General features: G+C 40.5%; 1 long non-coding RNA gene across 2 annotated transcripts in view; it reads left to right on the top strand.

Moving 5' to 3' along the window:
* LOC143434088 (uncharacterized) overlaps positions 1-5,400 on the top strand; it is a 59,737-nt gene extending 54,337 nt beyond the window's left edge. For both annotated transcript variants that reach the window (XR_013103290.1, XR_013103291.1), the window contains one exon: positions 3,405-5,400. This is a non-coding gene — a long non-coding RNA (uncharacterized LOC143434088). The remainder of the gene's footprint in view (positions 1-3,404) is intronic.
* Positions 5,401-12,937: the final 7,537 nt, after the last annotated feature.

The following is a 12,937-nucleotide window of genomic DNA, read 5'->3' as shown; positions in this document are numbered from 1 at the left end:
GACTCTCCTTTTCCCAACAACTAATAACACCTCAGCTAGGGGTGGGATTTCATGATTTTCTCTCTCATCCATACTGGAATCTTAGCTGTATTAATCTCATACAGATGTGCATGAAATCATAGCCACTGTGAATCGATGTGTGTAATGGCCTTGTTATGTATAGCAAATACTTTTTTGCAGAAGACACCCACTACTTCTGGCTTACTATTCTATCATCCCTCTCCTATGACAGCTCTCAGATTTGGGGTGAAGGGTATGATATAGATGTCACATTTGGAATTGACTACTCTATAGTCTCTTATTCTCCTGCACCCTAACAAGTTGTAATTGTGTTCTACTGGAAAGAAAAAATACTTCTCTGATGAGACATAAAAGATGCACCAATCTATGAATATAAACATAAAACTGTAGACTGAAGTTTAATACTATGTCTTTTTAACAGCATAAGAGAGGTAGGTTCTCCAGTATTCCCTACAACATTTCTGGCTCAAAACTTGGATCCCAGTGTCAGGCATTCAGTTTGTGGAACAGGCTTGAAATCCAATGGGAAAGTTGTTCCTTACTCCCTTAATCTTCCTGCCACTATTGAGTAAACATATCTTGCAAGCTTGGTCATTACTGTACCTCACAGGGTTCACAGCTGAGTAAAACTAGTCATTAATTTTCCCTTCAGTAGAGTGTATTGAACTTTCTATCAATAAGAAAGCTAGCCAGTAGGGAAGAAGCTTCCAGGTCACATCTAGCTTGATTTACCCACCTCTTGTGATTCAAGCCTGTGGTATCTTCAGCAATCGGATCTTAGTATCAAGTCTTAGAGGACAGCGAAGGTCAATGGCAATAGTTTGTTAGTTTGAGAGAATTTTTGATACCACACTGATCAACATCCTTAAAAAAGGAGCCAAGTACTGATGCACTGCCTCCCATATTTTAGAGTAACTCCACTTAAATATTTGCATATGTGTATGCAGATATCTTAAGGAAGACTCGATCATACTGTTTCCCTATGGCATTTTCAAGTCTTTAATGTCATTTTGGCATTTCAGATAAGATGCTCTCCATTGGTTCCTGGTAGCCTCTCACATTCCTGGTGTCTGCAACATTCTAGAGTTACCCCTCTGCCTCCCACCCCACACTGCTGGATATTTCTGTTCATTCTTCTGGTCTTTTGGGCTTCTCTCCTGTCGCAACCAAATACCTGACCTTGCCCCCCCTTTTTCCCTCCCCTTCCCATCTCCTACTCAGTTCCCTTGCTTTCTCTACCTCTTGTAATTATTTTGTTCCTCCTTCTAAGTGGGATTGAAGCACCCACACTTGGACCTTCCTTCTTGTTAAGCTACACATGGTCTGTGAGTTATATCGTGGGTATTCTGAACTATTGGTGTCACTAGCTTGACTGTTAGAATCCCCTGGAAGCCCATTTGGTGAGTCATTTCATTGGCATCCTTGTTTGTGTGATGCCAGTTTTCTGCCCAAAGAGTTCACAAAGAGATTGAAAGGGGAAGGAGTATTGTGTTCAAAAACTCATGCCAGAACTACAGCACACTTAGCACAGAGGAGTGAAGTGTTTCTCCAACTCACAAAAGCCACTTTGCTCAACTCTTTCACCTCCCAGCACTGTCTCCTTTGGCTGATTGAACCTCTGAGTCTTCTTGGGACAGAGCTGAAGCACACTTGAGGTAATAGGACAATTTCCCACAGTTCAAAACCTGGCCTTTGCATTGGGAACGGGGGGGGGGGGGGGGAAATGATAAGCCAAGTAAGATAAGGGGTAAACATGTTTAGATCAGAAGGGAGTCAGAAACCACAGTTACCAAAAAATAAAGAAAGAAAAGAAAATACCAAGAGATCATGCAGGAAGTGGTTTCAGGTGTTGGCACTTGAAAAGGTACAATGTGTTCTAGACCCTAAATAAATTTTTAAAAAAATTAAACTTTGGAAGTATGCATAATGTGCAATATGTTCTAAACTGTTCTAAACCCTTTGTTTTACTTATATATAAACAATAATTCTATATGTTCCCTATGAGCAAAATCAGGATATAACTTGCTGTCCTTTTTAAAGATGCCGAAGTCCCAGTCAGAGAGACTTTAAGAAACTCACTAAATTATCAACACTAATTTGTACTGTACTAATTTGCTTTAGATTAGGCAATATTCTTTTAAAACCACTGCTCTGATTACTGCCCAACCCACCAGCAATATCAAATACATGTTTACTATGGACATGAGCTACCAGTTAGATGGTCAAGCTGACCCACAAAAGCTTTTTCAAGAATCAGAAATCTGGAGAGTACTGTGAAACCTGAAGCCCCAGCCTTGCTGAGAGTTGAGACTACAAGAGCCTGCAGTGTCATCCTTATACCCTCCATCCTAAAGAATGTGTGGTTCTGAAATGAGCTATTTCCCCGAAAGTGAGTTATATTAGCATTGATTTATTAGCTGTCATAAACTAGCTTCACACCTTGGAGTAGTGGCTTCAGAGAGGATGAGGTGAAGCTTCCACAGTAGGTATCTTTAATGAGATACTATGTAAAGCCTTGTCTTGTCACTGTTTTTATGGAATCTATGGTCTGAAGAGAATGACAGATAACAGTCATTGAACTGAATGGTGAGAGTGTGTAGCTGCATGGTGATCTAGGTGCTCTGAAGGAGAGCAACACAGATCTGTCTGTGTTGGTGATACACAGAGGGCCAGCTGCCTAGGGCAGCAATGGTGTCTGTTTAGAGAAACAAATGCATGGCATAGAGATATAAGTTAAAAGGAGGTGGGGGATTAAGTAGGTGACACAGGAGAAGAGAGTTTTGAGCAGAATCAACAACCCTTATTGAGGCAAAGAAGCAAGGACTGAAGTCTCCCACTGTGGCCAGCTCTAAGGTAGGGAACAGGTGTGCAGGGAGTTAACAGGAACAAATGTGAGCCAGGCAGCCCTTGATAGGGCCACAGACTACAAAGCAGACTGGGAGTGGCCTAAGCAGGGGACATCCAGTGCTCCTGATGTTCGGCCAAATAATGAACTTTGGATCCTTCTTGCCTCCTCCAATGTCACTGTGTTCTCAGCAGAGTTCTGCCTGCAGAGGTCCTCATCAAGCACCTGAGGCCTGAGTCGACATGAACATCACACATACACAACCCATCCCAGCAAAGCCTTCTTTTACCATGCCTGAATCCCTACATGTCTCCAGTCTGTAGCAAATAATCAACATAGGCCTCATAGCAAATTAACCTACCCCAGGGGCCTCTCTTCTGCCAAATGCACAAAAATGCATGGTAGTATTAGTTCATTTTAGGCAACATGTGTACTGGGTCCAACACCATATCCAGGTCTTGGTAAATAAATAATAGGTGACAACTTAATTTGTATTCAGTTCTCATTCATTTTGAACTCTGTTTTTCTCCAACTTCAGCAGAGTGAACATTCTAAGATCTCACTTTGTGAAAACAGACAGCTCATCATTACTTCAGCCAAGCAGTCCACTAATGCATCATGCATGTGAAAGCAGCCTGTGGGAGCGGCCAGTTTGAGAACTATGAGCTACTCTGAGGAAGATAAAGGATAAGCTGAAAGGAAGAAATGTTGACTTGCATAATTTTACTGTATGGTTTATTAAATAAGAGCATAATTGTGACTGGGCACAAAATGTTAATTCTATCCCCCCAAAAGACAATGAATTGTAAATATATCTTATGTGAATATTCATTTGAGAAAATTATTTCTATATTTATGTGCCTTTTTATTTATTCATTTTACAACTACAGGATCATTTCATAATATGTGTTCTGAATCAAGAGTAAATAAATAAAATTTAGTGTCTTTCTTCAAGGACATCGTAGTGTATAAAAAAGAGAAAACATTTACATGAAAAATGGAAGAATTGGATCAGAGGTGCCCACTGAGCATTTGAATTGAGTTAAAGTCTATGCTCCAAACCCACCAACTAAGAGGGAAAAGTACTGATGATAGCAGAATTGCCTGCTTAAAGAAGTGAGAATCTAAGAAGGGTATTTTCCCACCTATAGACTGAGGAATATCCTTTCAACCTCTAAGTAAATAAATTAGACTTAGCAATGCACTGAACATTTCATCTTCAAGAAAAAGTTTCAAATTATTAGCATTAAGCACCTTGACACCATCATGGCATCTTAACTCTTTAAGTCTTTTGTGTTAAAGATGGAGGTCATAAGGATGAAGCCATTATGTGTACATAATGACAATCTCACGAAAACCTGCTCGTAATGATATTTACCTACATAGTGAGATTCTGAATACTGTGGTGCTAGTAAACTTTAGCTAAGTTTTTCTAACTTACTTGGTTAAAATATGCATCAGCAAGGGGAAACGGGCTTCTCGGCGTGCAATAGCCAGTGGCTGCTGTGGATCTGGGCTGAATCTGAGCACAGGGAGCAGGACAAAGCAGAACACTGGAAGGTGGCAAACTCGTGAGAAAGGAGTGTGAACCTGATCAGTAGAGACACTTTAGAAATTATCTGTCTTCATTTTATAACATGCCCATCAGCGGGGAGTCTACCTCTTCCCGGAAATAAAGGCTAATCCTGGCTGTTTCTGAGTTTAACATGTCTGCACAGCCTTCTAGCTCAGGAGCACTTCCTTGTTACTCTTTTTTTAATACATGTAAATATCCTCATAATTATGGAATAGTCCTAACCCCCATTCTCACTCCATTTTGCCAATGAAAGGACAGCCCAGTTCACTAACTAGCAGGAGGCTATGTGGTAGGATTATTCTTATAAACAAGCTTTCTTTCTAACTCCACTCACACTCTGAGTCTGAAGAGAGAAGCTGGGGAGAGTTTTTAGTGCTTGGGAGAGACACAGAAACATTGAGAGCCCAGCCTGAAAAACCAATTAAGAAAAAGAAGATGGTTTGAGTGAGATTCTGTTTTTCCTCAGCAGTCAGTGAAGGGTACCCCTGCTATTGATAGACTGCTATGGTTCTGCTGTGCCTCCATGAGCTCATGTGGTCCAGACCTGGCAGCCTGGAAATGTACAAGTTAATGATGCCCAGACATACTGCATTCAAGATATTTGACATCTTCACACTAAAACTAATAATCTCTTGCTTTTCTTAAAGCATCTCCATTGTCATCTTCTTTTGGAACATACTACTCAAATCTGGGATGGTAGCACAGGCTGTTGTTTTGTTTTTTTTTGTTTTGTTTTGTTTTGTTTTTTTGAATAATTCTCTGGTTTTAGATTCTGAATATTCCCATCTTTAAAACATTCTTAACCATGCTGGAATTAAGATCCAACACAAGCTTGTCAATAATCAGTGTGTGCTGCTTGACTTTTAATCCCTAGCAAATACATAGCTCTGCAGTCAATTCTTGTAGAAGTAAAACAAAAATAAGATGTAATATTCAAGGGGTATATTTTGAGCTTCATTATACGGGATTGTTTATAAGCAATAAAATGTGGCTCTTAGAAACTGCTTGATACTAAAGTGTTTGGCAACAGCTTTCTGTTATTCTTCTGAAGTCATGAGTAGAGAAGCAGTTAATTATGACCGAAACACTTCTTGCAGGTACACATGTGCATATGCACAGATGCATGCACACACAGAAACAGACAGACAGACAAGACAGAGAGGGGGATGGAGGGAGAGAGGGCAACAGAGAGTGAAAGTGAGAGAAAGTGAGTGAGAGAGAGAGAAAGAGAGGCCTTTACCAAAGCAAGCTTTTTAGTACCAAACAATTCAAGTCATTGCGTGATTTTTTCATTTACTATCCAAGTAGGTCCAAGAAAATATGTGTTAGCTTTGATGATTTAAAATTGGCCTTACAGTTGGGATGTCAGTTAGGAAATTTAATTTAACTCCAGGCGTCTTTTTTTCCCCCAGTATTAAAATTGAGATGATAATAAAAGCTGCTGCAGGGGGAAAGTCCTGATGCAGGTACAAAAGGTCATGTTTTCTTTCACCATCACAGTAGAGAGTTCAGCTGAGATTTCTTCCTACAACCCACAAACGTGTGCCATCTAGCAGCTAAGCACTTCTCCAGTGATCACTCTCCATTGCTGGCCTGCCAAGCTCTACATTCTTGTCTTAGAGACAATCCAGAGGGGTTCAAGGTTTGGCTTGCTTTGTTCAATAAAGGACAGCTAGAGTAAACCATTCCAGCACCACAAATGCCAGCTGGTTCAACTTCACTTTGTTGGAGGCACTTTTCCCAGCCAGGCAAGTGCTTTCCCAGAGAGACCACTCAACCCCACTGTAAACTTTCCACAAAACGATCTCCAATTACGGGTCTTTCCCGAGCATTGTGGTAGTTACTACATTGGATAGGTCTTCAGAGATCAATGTCACACAGATATTAGACAAAGTGAAGCTGGGATTCTAATAAGCATACTATAGTTTCAAGTCTAGCCCCTCCCCTTTGCCTTTTGCCTAAATCACCCCATTGCTGCACAGGAGACGGGATGAAATAAGTTACACCACAATAGAACCTTGCGCTTTACGATTGTTAATATCAATATTTTCTGACCTTAACAGCAATGGGTGACAATGAGTTGAATATTTCATAAGAATCAACATAAAGTACTATGGTTTTCCTATGAGAAGGATGCCTGGGATTCAAGCATATATACTTAGCCTTCGAACCCTTAAAATTCAATGTATTATTTGCTACTTACTGAACTGATAGTGGATACAAGTTTGAGCGACAAGAACTTTGGAGAATGCTCATTCTCATGAGCAAAGGTCCCTGTCATTTACTGATTCATTCCTTTGTTTGTTGTCCATACAACCAAATGCCGGGGATTGTACGCTTTCCATGCATCCCATGTGCTAAGAATGTCCCATATAGTTTCCATTGTCACCTTCATTATCAACCACATGTAGCTTTACATTTGGTAGAAGATGATCCAGACAGGCCAAGGCAGAATGAAAACTGCAATCTAGTTGTCTCTAGACCCCATGCTTTCAGTATATATAACATTACATTGCCCTCCCCACTCCTGGAACACAGATAATATAAAGTTAAGCCTAGGAGAAGCTGTAGAATGTAATAACAAAGTCCAAAAGACAACATGCATTTAGACACATAATCGTCTGAGAGTTCTTAGAAAAGGCACAAGTTGGCATTTGGGTGACAAGACTCACTTCTAAATAGAAAGTTCAGAAATTTTGTTAAAGAGACAGAGTAGAAAGGGCCCAGAGATGAATCTGGCAGATTTGAGTCTGGGACTTTTCTTTTCTTATTAATAACTGCATGGCCCTAGACATCTTATTTAACCTCTCTGCACCTTCATTTTGTTATTTATGAAAGGCCTCACTGACTTGTAGATTAAAGGAAGCATGAAATACACTAAGGTCAATAGCTGACAGTGTAGCAGACACTTAACATACGAAATGTGATTCAAGACAACTCAAATGTCTAGACTAAGAAAATGGGAAAAATTTAAACAGCATTTTGTCTTCAAGAAAGCTAAACCCGGTCGGTCCGGGGAGACAAATCGATGGGTAACATGCTTACTGTAGAAGCATGAGGATCTGATTTTGGGTTCCCAGTACCTACATAAAAGCCAAGTGAATTGATGCGCATAAATACCACCTCTCATTTTGAAAGGAGCAGAGACAGGTAGATCCCAGGAACTCAGTAGCCTACTACAAGTGTAGCCAAGTGCGTCAATAGAGTGATTGTTCCAAGTCCAGTGAGAGATGCTGTCTCAAAAAATTGAGAGCAACAAGAGAAGATCCAGATACCAACCTCTGCAAGTACACATGCACACACACACACACACACACACACACGCATGGGGGGTGGGGGGAAGGGAAGGAGAGAATCACTAAGCTAAACCACAAGAGGTCTTTGTTCTTTTCTTCATGTTTTATTTATACACCGGTCATGAAAAGTATAGGTTTTCACATATACCCTGCAAGCCAACATGAACATACACAGAGTCATGAGCCATACATAGGCCACAATTCTCAGAGTGCTTGGGTATGATAATAAACTTTCATTAAAAGTGCAACAGTACTGTTCTTAATTAAAATTTCTAAATAACTCTAGTTGTTGACAATGTCACCACCCAAAGCCATATTGACTTTGTTAATTATTCAAGTTAAAGTGGATGAAAACAAACAAACAAACAAACTAAAAACAAACAAACAAGCAATATAACAATGCTCATGCTTCCAAAAAGTTTCAAAAAATTAAAGCAAGGGAATGGGCAAAACACATCATTTGAGCTGATATTGATCCTGGGTAATTGCAAGACAACAGTAAAATAATAAAATACAGAGTACTTTGACAATGTCTAGTTAGTAACTCTTTGAACATTTTTAAAGGAAAAATAACAATTATATAATGAAAATACTTAGCAGTCATCATCAAAGGTCCTTTAGTGATATAAGCTAATTAACTTCTCCTGAAATACCCTGTCAGGAGAGGGCAACTGGTCCCCATCTGATAGAGGAATAGAGACCAAAGCATGTAATGGAACAATATATTCCTGTTCAGCATCACCAACAGTTGGGCACTCTGCTTAAAGGCATCTAGGAGGATCCCCAGACCAGTGAAGACAGTTTTTCTTCATTAGTAACTTGCCTGGATGGTGTATGTAGTGAGCCCAGTGAATTCTTGGCTTCTTCTGACTCTCACATCATCCAAACTGTCCCAGAGAATTCCTCGCATTGAGTTACTGCCCCAGGCAGTCACACACTCCTGAATTCATCAGTTCTTGTTCTTATATCCAGTGAGAGTAGTTTGACTTCAAACATACAAAATCAAAAGACAGGCAGAGCAAGCTGTGTCTCCTGTAAAACCAACTTTATCGTGTTAAAATGTGCTCTGCAGCCCTTGGCTTCAGTCTAACTCTAAAATCAAAAATTACTTCAGGAGGATGGTTGATTTTTTTTAGTTAAGTAAAATTATAAAAGAAAAGTGAGTTACACCTTCTATGACCTAATTTAATCCACATTAAAGTCTAAGACAAAACTCTCATTTGCATAGAATGTATTCTTTAACTAAAAAGGGATCCAAAAATTGTACAAATTCCAGACCTGAGACCAGCTGGATCTGTCTATCTTTCAGGTTGACTCTGGGATCCAGAGTAAGAGCATGTATTTTATGAGACCTCTAAGGGTCTGATATGCCACTGAGACAGGCTCAGCTTCATCAGGCACAGGAGGCCTGCACGGTCTTTCTCATGCTAACTCTACTCAGTCTATAAAAGCCCTACTCAGGAAGTTATATGAATAATGAAGTGAACAAAGGAAGGTGAAGTGGAGCAGAAAAGAAGATAAAGACAGAGAAGTGGGAGAATAAAGTGAGCAGGGATGAGAGGAGAAGACTCAATGGCTTATATGCGTCACAAGCTAAGGCTTCATATGTGCTATATTCATGCATCCTTGTATAATATTATTAAAGCAGAATAATTATGGTCTGATTTTATAAATGAAACTGGAGAATCATGGAAGTGCAAGTGAGTTCTCCAAGTCCCCGTGTAAGCCCAAATAAGCAGCATAGAAAACCAAGACCTCACTCCATCTTTACTCAAACACGGTATTTCAGCTCTTCTATAGTGCTACCTAAGGATAGGTCTCTTTGTCACCTCTACCTTGCTCTTTAAGCCCTCAGCCAATCTTCAGTAAATGGATAAGCACCAAAGACATCTTATGATTATTTCTAAGCGAGCATGGTGTTTGGTGACAACCAGTTCCAAAGTTAAATCCAAATAGAGTTTTATTAGAGCAACGTGTGTAGATGAGTGAATGGGGACTCATTATTTGTTCCTGTGGTATCACAGGACAGGGAGGATGGTCATGTACAAGGGGGTGGTAAGCTTGAGGATCTGGTGACCTAGTTTCAAAGGTTCCCTGCCCCACTCCTCGTCAGTGAAGCATACACAATAGCACCTATGCTGGGAGGCTGAGATGAGGATTAGAAGAGAGGCTGCTTACATGCTTAGTGTTTTCGTGTCACGTGAGGAGCATTCGGGAATTCTTAGCTGGGTTTTAAACTTCTTCAACCCCATGAGTTACTGCTAATGGTCACTCCTTCACTCAAAGAACATTGAATTAACTAACTTCAGTGGCTCTGGAGTGACACAACCTCAGCTCTAACTCTTATCAACAGCCTAGTGTGATGGAATACACCTGTAATCCCAGTACACAAGAGGAAGAGGTAGGAAGAGGTAGGAAGATGCAGTTTGAGGCTATAGAGAGAATTGTAGTCTTGGCTACGTAACAACACTCTGCCTCAAAGAAGCAACCACACATATAAACAAATCCCACATTTTTCACTTTGTGTGCTTTCTATGTTAAACCATGAGGGTGTGGCTTAGTTTCTCTGTGTCTCCATTTCCATGAAAATAAAAATGCTGCTGGGGTACTGTTTGGTCTTTTTTAATAAGTTGGTCATAAAGGTTAGATGAGTTCATCAGGAATTTAGCCAGCCTCCTGGCTAATTAGAACTTGATAAATGTTAGCTATGTGTAGATTTCAGGAAGGCATACGTTGTTTAATGAAAGGACTCAGTCCATTTTTGAGACATACAACTAACAAAACTTGAAGTTCACGACTCCAAGCTCAGCAAATATTTATTGTGTGCCTACTCTGTGGAAGACAATATCCTATGGGCCAGGGACTTAAACATAAATAAACATAAAGTCCTCAGATAAAGTAATAATATACTCCAGCTTAGACAATGTGCCCAAGAATCGTAAAAACATACTTTTTTTCTAAACATTAAAGCTTTCTTGTACCAAACTCTTCAATAATGTATAAATCATAACTCTTTTTTCATTAACTGACAAGCATTCTCAGATGCTTCTGCAGGCAAGAGGTTTCACAAAGCTTCTGTGGCTGTTGCTCAGTAGCTACAAAGTCTTCTTCCTGTCAATTACGCTGAGGCAAGCATCTAGATGCCAGGGTAGGACTAGTATTTAGCACTTGGTACTCTACCTGTTTCATATATAAAGGGGTGTGTGTGTGTGTGTGTGTTCATTCGCAGGTGTACTTGTACATACACACATTAAGGCCAGAGGTCAACTGCAGCTGTCATTTCTCAGATGGTGTCCACCTTGCTCTTGAGACAGCATCTCTCACTTGGTCTAGAGCACTGTCTAGGCAGAAAGAGAGCCCCAGGAATTTCTCATCCTCTCCAGTGTTGAGGTTTTAGTCACATGTCCCTACAACCAGATCTTTTCGATGGCTGCTGAGGCTCAAACTCAGGTCTTGTGCTAAGTACTTTCTGACTAAGCCATCTCCCCAGCTCCCTACCTGATCTGTCTTAATCTCAACATTTCCTTTTGTACCCTGGTTCTGCCCACATTTGTGAATTCTAACCAATTCTGCAAGAATCTTGTACGTAGTCCTCACTATGGCACTATGGGCACACTCCTGCTCAGTTCTCAGCCTCTAGACGGGGGGGGGGGGGGGGGACCCCACTTCTATTATATCTGTCCCTTGAGCTTTCAAAGGCTTCCTACCTAACTAAGAAAGTGACTAAGGTGGGGATTTCAAATGGAGCTGCTGCAACTCTTCAAAGCATTGCCTTTTGTTAGCAAAGGGCCAGGGTTAGTCATGTCCAGATCACAGATCCTCTTCTAAGGAAGAATTATTCATTTCCAAACTCCCAGGAACACCAGCCAGCGGTGGAGTTGGCCCAGAATGGATGTTTTTGGTGCCTGTTCTATCTGCCCCATAGAGAAAAAGCTAAGTACATGATAAGCCATCCATCTTAAACCCTGCCCCCAAATCTTGAGCTGGAACCTGACATGTCTCTTTCACCTTATTTTCTACTACACACTCTATCACCACAACCCAGAACATGGCCACACTAGGCCAGATCTTACCTCAAGCATTGGCAAGTGTCACCTTTTCATTTCTGCTCAACATGGCTTCCTGTGTGCCAAAGACCTACTCAAAACTCTATTTCTACAAAGTTTTCTGATACTTCCTCTAGATGAGATGACTCAGCCCCGTTTTCATCTTCAGACTCGGAATACTTTGAGGCCTTTCACGAAATTATTCAAAAACTTTTATAAGCTCTTGTTTGCTGAGGGAACAGCATGTAATCATCTTCCAAATCATATGAGGCAAGTATAATCATTTAAGATATTCATTTTTAAAATAAGAAAGCCGATTAGCATTTAGCATCCTTCCAAAATCAAAGGGAACATGGATAGTAGAACCTTTTCTGTCTGTCTCCAGTGTCTTCCCTGTCACCAACTGGTTCTACTTCACACTGAAGTCTCCTGCAGAAGCTTGTTAAGGACAAGTTTCTCAAAAGCAAGTTCCCTGCATGGAGGTAGAGACAGTGTGACCTAGAAAATGTTGGTGGACAAAGGTCAGGGAGTTGTGGCCAGTGAACAGAGTTCCCTCTTGGCAAATGTGTGAGAGAACTGGAATGGAGAGAGTCATAAAGAACTCTCATGGGTAAGAGGGCATATTATACTGAAGAGATAACAGATCTATGCCAAAGCAATGTAATGAGAGAAGCATTCTCTTCTCATGAATAGGATAGCTATTATAACAGCTGTGTAGATAAGGAGAAGGCTTCCAAGGTGAGTCCCTTCCTGCCAGAGAATCTTCAGATCTTTCTTACACTTAAGAATTAAAGATCAGTCCTCAAAGGAGCAACAAGTGGGGTTGCTCAAACCATCTTCTAAAAGAGGGTATGTCATTGTTTCCTCTCTCCATTCTCCACTCAGCCAATGTATGCCCCATGCCCTGGCGTAAGTGCAACTGCACACTGGGAAGTCCTGGGGCTCTTCTTTTCCTCCTACCCTTCTCTCAACCAAGTACTTTACTTTAACTATATACAAAGGACTAATGTCTACCTTTATTGGTGCTAGGGTGATTAGAAAAAAAATAAACAATTCTCTTTATAGTAACTATGGCCTTATTAAATAAGGGTCCATAAGCCCTTTAAATATACTGCTGCATGCCTCTATTGAGAAAACGTGAATGAATCTCAAT

The sequence above is a fragment of the Arvicanthis niloticus genome, chromosome 13, assembly GCF_011762505.2.
Source record: "Arvicanthis niloticus isolate mArvNil1 chromosome 13, mArvNil1.pat.X, whole genome shotgun sequence".
NCBI classification, from domain to species: Eukaryota; Metazoa; Chordata; class Mammalia; order Rodentia; family Muridae; genus Arvicanthis; species Arvicanthis niloticus.
This window is presented reverse-complemented; position numbering and strand designations above follow the sequence as displayed.